This window comes from Palaemon carinicauda, chromosome 14, assembly GCF_036898095.1.
Source record: "Palaemon carinicauda isolate YSFRI2023 chromosome 14, ASM3689809v2, whole genome shotgun sequence".
Taxonomy (NCBI): domain Eukaryota; kingdom Metazoa; phylum Arthropoda; class Malacostraca; order Decapoda; family Palaemonidae; genus Palaemon; species Palaemon carinicauda.
The window spans coordinates 52,067,168-52,074,604 of record NC_090738.1 but is presented as its reverse complement, the minus strand read 5'-3'; the positions used below and the strand labels follow the sequence as shown (position 1 = coordinate 52,074,604).

General features: G+C 36.9%; 1 long non-coding RNA gene across 1 annotated transcript; it reads left to right on the top strand.

The window, feature by feature from the left end:
* The first annotated feature begins 2,007 nt into the window (after positions 1 to 2,007).
* LOC137653191 (uncharacterized) lies at positions 2,008 to 6,669 on the top strand. The gene is made up of 3 exons (XR_011046421.1): positions 2,008 to 2,031; positions 4,759 to 5,153; positions 5,762 to 6,669. It is a non-coding gene; the product is annotated as an uncharacterized lncRNA (long non-coding RNA).
* Positions 6,670 to 7,437: the final 768 nt, after the last annotated feature.

The window sequence follows — 7,437 nt, the reverse complement described above, 5'->3', positions numbered from 1 at the left end:
TTGTAAGGATAGCTGGAAAAGGTAAACAAACGTGTTGGAAATTGTTAAAAAAGGCAAACAGAAATCTTTGAAGCATTGACACAGTTAGGAGAGACACTGATCCCTTCTGCTGCGGTTGTTCAAGGAGTTTTTCCACTTACTTTTTTCATCAGGAGTCAACAGTAAGGACCTGAGAAAACTGCTGTAGTACTTTTTCAAAGAGAGCAAAGCAGAGGTTGATAAACTTTCCTTTACAAAAGCAGCCCTAAAAGTATACAGTTTAAGAACCCACTACCAGGAAGTGATCTGGTTGCTTGGAGACACAAAATCACAATTTGCTATTACCCACCAACTATGGATTGAATGAAGATTACAAATATGTCGAAGGTATCCGATCAGTAAAATGAGGATGTGAAAACAGCGGATGCTCCACTAAAGCTTGTTCCTGTAAGAAGAAACATTTATTGGTATGTCTGCATGTGATGCAGACATCAACATCTGTGCTAATCCCTATAACCAAGCTGCACAGAATGGCTCGTATTTTACCACAGATGATGAATCTGATATGGAAGACAATATAGAACTGTAAATATAAATTTAGTTGTGTTGCTTAATGGTGAACATCCCAAATGAACATTCACATGTATTGTTGTGCTCACAGTAGTTCAATGATTGACTTTACAAGTGTCTTATAGCATGTTTAATCTCCTATTTTTGTGTACATATATTTATTTATGCTTGTCATCATATAAAAAGTAATTGTTTGGTCATCCTTATAAAGTTTTTTTTTATGTTCGGAATTTTATTAGTCATAAAAGTTTAAACTGAATGTAAATTAACTTTCTCTGTATGAATAGCTTTTATATGATAATCTACATGGTTATTTTTTGATAATGTCTGTAGGTTTCATAAAAACATCAAGTGGAGAACTTGAATATCACGTTTTAATGTCAAATCATTATAAAAACTATCAAAATTGGTTCAGAAAATAGCATTATCATTTTTTATAATCAGTATTGCATAAACATCAAAATTATACATGGTGCCAAAAATGAACAAGTTGTCCACAGCCATTGGCATTGGCAACATAAGCCCCTACACTATGAGAAAAGTTCCTTGAGGAAGGAGACAGATGATCATCATGGTGCCTCTATTAAGGGACTCGGTTAAGGATCCTCTCTTTAACCTAATATCCTCCCATAGATGCCACAAGTGAGCCGAGTACCCTATGCTCTGATAGGATTTATTGGTCTGGTTATTTGAAAGTTGACTCTCTTCTGAAGACTTGGATCTCTGCAGAAATAGTTGTAAGGAGGGCATCAGAGAACGTGCCCATCCCTAGGATGTCAAGCTGAAGACTTAGATCTCTGCAGAAATGATTGTATAGTGGACATCGAAGAAAGTTTCCATCCTTAAGATGTCAAGCCGAGATAAATATGTCTCGCTTCTGAAGAGGCTTTTCTATTTTGGGCAAAAATACGAGACAATGAATCAGAGTAGGAGACAGCAAAGATTAATAGTGACTCTTGCTCATAAGGCTAAGTTATTCTGAAAATATACGGTAACCTTCTGGGGTAACTTAATTTTGTAGAGTAATAAGGGAACTAACTAATTTGGCTAAAACTTCAAGAACTCAAATCAAGAAGCTGGCGAAGGAGTTGGTAAGGATAATCGTTGCAGAACAAAGGATTGAGTAATCTCGTGGAACATGCCTGTCTAAATACACGTTTAAAACCACTTTGAAAGGTTCTGTTAAAACAGTTTTATAATATTAATATATATATATATATATATATATATATATATATATATATATATATATATATATATATATATATATTACACCTTCCACATTATTATAATTATTGTATATATTTTGCCTGACTGTTTTCCCCTGTATACCACTTTCCTTTGTCCTTTCCCAGAAACTTGTTTGCCTTGTTTCACACTCCTTGTTCTTACTTGCTTCGCCCATCCTAAATTTCTTCGACCCCTAAATGTATTTTTGAATCAGTCTCCACTCAGCAACTAAATTAAGGACTTTGGTGTCCGGTAGGGAAGCAATCTCCTTTATTGTGATGTATCTATAACTTAAGTATAAGTGATATTGTTGTAAGGGTTTAATAACGAATTGTGCTTTTGTTTCCAGTGTTCTCAATTTCCAGTTTGATTACTTTTCGAGACATGGTTGTCATTTTTCATTTGTCATTTTGTCATTTGTTCTATTGTGTCATTCCTGTCCTTTATGGCATTTGTTCCTTTATATGGACTTTAAGTTTAATTGTAATGTTTTGTACATAATTTTTTCATTACTACATTTAAATTTTGTTTGATTGTATTCTCATTCAAATACCTTTATTTTGTAATATTATGGTCCATTGAACCCACCTGCTAAAATGGTAAATTACCCTGCTCACTCACGACGGTAATAATATTATGGGGGCACTGTCCGGGAGCTTTTTGCTAAACTTCGTGGGTATGTAATAATTGACAACCTCGTTAAGAATCAGTTGTTAGTTTATGTAGTTGGTGATTCGTTATTCAACCTTACGTGATATACACATCCTGAGTTATAGTTAGTTAGGTGACTGTTTTGTGTTTGTTAGACCTCTGAAGAATCTATTTCCATTGTGCGTAATTTTTTTCGGTGACAGAAGGTGGCCTCTTCTGTTTTAGAAAATGACTGCCGGTAACCTTGTTATGGTTTTCCCCCTTTCCTCTCATAACCGAGACTCAGTGTGTGGGTTAAAAAGTCAATCTGTCGTACCACTGTTAAAAATTCATTTCTCTCGAATCATTCGTGACTTTCATGTGCTTGTCTTTCCCTGGGTCCTTAGATACCAGTCTCTTGCGTTATTCATTTTCTGTAAAATGTAATGAATCTTGTTAACGCCTCGACATATGTGTGTGAAGTTACCGTTCTAATCAAAGTGTAATAAGTTACGGTTGTTAGTTGAGCGACAGTACTTCCTATTGACTTCATGTTGGTTTGAACCGTGAGTGAAATACTTCCAGTGCGTCCTTGTTCATTCTCATTTTCCCGTATCTAAAATGTTTTATGTATAAATATTTGTCTAATCTGTTACTATTTATGCGTGGTTTATGGTTTTATGCGCGGCCAATGCTTAACTAAGTTCGCTCCAATTTAAGAATTGTAAAACTCTAATTCAGGTGTTTACATTGTTCTTGAAGTTTCTTTTTAATTTTCACAATGGCGAAGTTTGATACTCGAAAGTTTGTGGCGGATCGTTCCTCTGAAGTTTCTTTTTAATTTCCTCAATGGCGAAGTTTGATACTCGAAAGTTTGTGGCGGATCGTTCCTCTGAAGTTTCTTTTTAATTTCCTCAATGGCGAAGTTTGATACTCCTCTGAATTGCATACCCTTACCGATGCTAGGAAGTCTGAATTAATGGAAGTAGCTAGGCCTTTAGACCTTGAGGTACGTTCTAGTATGCGTAAGTTTGACATTAGGAAAGTGATAATAGATCACTATATGCGTATTGGAACCTTGGGTGACTAAGCTAGGCAGTATTTTGTTCCAGAAACCCCTTCCCTTACAATTGAACAAAAGCTAGAGTTTGAACGTCTTTCAGTCGAGCGTGAAAAAGCTCGGCTAGCTTAAAGACAGGAAGAGTTAGCTTTGCAAGCCGCTGAAAAGAGAAGTGAGTTTTCTCTTAGGGAAGAAAGAGTAGAATTTGAAATGGAGAAAGCTAAGCTAGAATTTTCTCTCAGGGAAGATAGAGAAAAATTTGAAATGGAGAAAGCCAAGTTAGAATTTCGAGCTAGGGAAGAAAGAGAAAAAGAAAGGGAAAAGTTAGAAATGGAGAGAGCTAAATTAGAATTAGAAGCTAGTTTAGCTATCGGGTGGAACAAGAGAGGGCTTCAATCAATCTTCAGAATAGGCAAATGTTATCTCCCTTTGACCTGACTAAAAATATAAAGTTCGTTCCCTTATTCAGAGTATGACCCAGAGGATTATTTTCCGGTATTTGAGGAAACTGCTAATCACCTTAATTGGCCTAGTGGGTATAGCTCCTTAAACCTAAATTGTCAGGTAAAGCTGCTAAGGTTGTTAGGCATCTGGATGATACCAAGTATTATAAACAGGTTAAGAAAGCAATCTTAGTTGCATTATCCATAACAGAGGAAGGATATAGACAAGCTTTTCGTAACTTATGTAAATCAAATATCCAAACTTTCCTAGAATTCGCTTCTGACAAGCTTAGAGCTTTCAAGAAATGGCTTAAGGATGCTGAAGGAACTTCTTTTGAAGAACTGGTGAATTTAATGGTTCTTGAAGAATTTAAAAGGAAACTTCCCATTAATGTAATGCTCTATATTGAAGATAGGCGGGAGAAAGATTTACTAAAGGCTGCTTCCTTGGCTGACACTTATTCCTTAATACATAAGTCTATTCCTAATAAAAGAGCTGAGTTTTTTGTAAAACCAGTTTCAGGAAAATCCCAGCAGATTTCGGATGACAATACCAAAGGTTCTGATAATCCTAAATGTAGTTATTGTAAGAAAGAAGGACATACTATACCTATGTGATTGAAACCCCTGATAGAAGGAAAAGTACTCAAATTATCCATGCCAACCTGCTTAAAAGGTACCATGCCAGGAATACTGAAACTGGTTATGGAGACAAAATTGTAGATGTTAATGTTAAGGTCAAGGACGAGAAACCTGAATTCAAATATTCGTGGCGTTTTGTAGATAATTGTGCTGCTCTGAAAGACTTTGAAAACTTATGTCAACATCTTTCTCCTTTTCAATCAGATGGACTTCAAAATCTTATTTACTTTTACCAAGAACTTTATGTGGAAAATCCATGTCAGTGTACAGTCCTCACCCATGACATCTAACTTCTACCAGGAACTACTCCCCTACGACAACACCCTTATAGCATCAGACCAGCCAAAAAACTAGTGATGAAAGAAGTAGAATATCTTCTGAGAGTCGGATTAGCTAAACCAAGCAAGTCACCATGGTCGTCTCCCTGTCTATTGGTACCAAAGGAGGATGGCAGCATGCGACTGAGTACAGACTACAACAGAGTAAATTCTGCTACTGTTAAGGATAGTTACCCTTTACCCCGTCTAAATGACCTTATAGACTCTGTGGGCCAAGCAAAGTATGTAGCTAAGATAGATCTCCTCAAGGGGTATTATCAGGTAAAGTTAACATCTAGAGCCAAGCTTATATCAACTTTCATAACTCCTTTTTGGTTATTCCAGTATGAAGTAATGCATTTTGGTTCAACAAATGCCCCATCCATATTTCAACGTATAATTAACTACACTATTTAGGGTCTAGAGGGAGTATTTGCATACCTAGATGATATATTGGTGATGGGAGATTCTTGGGAAGAGCTTATGAAACTTTTGAATATGCTCTTTGATAGATTAAGAGAAGCATAGTTAACAATAAATTTACAAAAATTTGTTTTTGGTCAAGCTACAGTTACTTACTTGGGACATATTGTGGGTGGAGGTAATGTCAGGCCTAAAACTGCAAATGTTAATGCCATTCTTGACTATCCAGAACCTAAGACTAGGGATCCCTTAAAAGATTTCTAGGTATGGTTTCATATTACGGGAAGTTCTGCCGTAATTTTGCTTCAGTAGCTGCCCTTTTACATAGGCTTGCCAGCTCTAAAAAGAAGTATGAATGGGATGAGAGATGTCAGGCAGCATTTGAACATTTAAAATATTTTTTGAGTAGTGAGCCAGTCTTATAGTACACAGTCCTAATTTTTCTAAACCCTTCTCTTTACAAGTAGACGCTTGCAACACAGGTGCTAGAGGAGTGTTGCTGCAGGAAATTGATGGGGTACTCCACCCAATAGGATACACCTCCAGCAGCTTCAAGACTCATCAGCTGTCCTACAGTACCATAGAGAAGGAGCTTTTAAGTTTGGTTCTTGCTCTCCAAAAGTTTGAATGTTATCTACAAGGAGCTTCCGTCATCCATGTCTATACGGACAACAACCTTCTTACCTTTCTTGAGCGCACCAAGGCCCATAATCAGCGCTTACTAAGATGGGCTTTATATCTTCAAAACTTCAATCTTAAAATAAAGCACCTTAAGGGCAGCTAAAAAGTATTAGCTGATGCCTTATCACGGGCCCTTTCTCAACCTTCTCGGGAGATGTGAGGTGCTTAACTTTGATCAAGCCACTCCGCTGGGCTTGATCCTCTAGGGGGAGGTATTATACCTTCCACATTATTGTAATTATTGTATATATTTTGCCTGACTGTTTTTCCCTGTATACCACTTTCCTTTGTCCTTTCCCAGAAACTTGTTTGCCTTGTTTCATACTCCTTGTTCTTACTTGCTCCGCTCATCCTAAATTTCTTCGACCCCTAAATGTATTTTTGAATCAGTCTCCACTCAGCAACTAAATCAAGGACTTTGGTGTCCGGCAGGGAAGCAGCCCCCTTTATTGTGATGTATCTATAACCTAAGTATAAGTGATATTGTTGCAAGGGTTTAATAACGAATTGTGCTTTTGTTTCAAGTGTTCTCAATTTCCAGTGTGATTACTTTTCGAGACATGGTTGTCATTTGTCATTTGTCCTATTGTGTTATTCCTGTCCTTTATGGCATTTGTGTTTCTATTACATGGACTTTAAGTTTAATTGTAATGTTTTGTACATGATTTTTGCATTACTATATTTAAATCTTGTTTGATTGTATTCTCATTCAAATACCTTTATTTTGTATTATTGTGGTCCATTGAACCCATCTGCTAAAATGGTAAATTACCCTTCGTCCTGATGGAAGGTTCCTTTAGGTAGCCTTTCTAAAGGATATTTGCTACAGTGATACTCCCAGAGAAATAAACAGAATGTTTCCAGAATTCTAACTCCTGGCGCGATTTATCCATAATATAACTTTAAGGATATTTCATAAAATCAGGGGACGTATTTTTAGATACGACACATAGCAATCTTCACCCCGAATAGATTTAACCCTTTGAGGGGGAAGTGTGGCGAACGAAAGGGGAGCCGTTATCTAGGTACCTGGTGGACCTCCTATCCGCACTACCACTGGCCGCCATTCCTTGTTCTGTAGCATTTAAGGTAAGTGCGCTCCCAACCTTTTCTCGGTGTTTGTTACTATCTCCAGCATCTTTATCCTCTGGAAAGTTGAGTATTTATTCTTTCCTGTGTATATTTTTAGGCTCCTTTTTCACAGTTAAATTCTTATATTTTAAGTGTGTTTGGTTGAGCGTAGCTACAACCGGAGGCGGCCATTTTACGGCCGCTGTTGCACATTATCATTGCATTTTATTTAGTCAGTAGAGCAACATTCCTGGTATTTAGCTATAAATTTTAGCTAGTTAGGCAAATTATACTAGTGAAGACAGTGCATACAATATTAATTTATTCCTCTTCCTAGTTGTGACTTTACTTTTCGTATACGACGGGGACCCAGGCGGTACCAACCATGGCC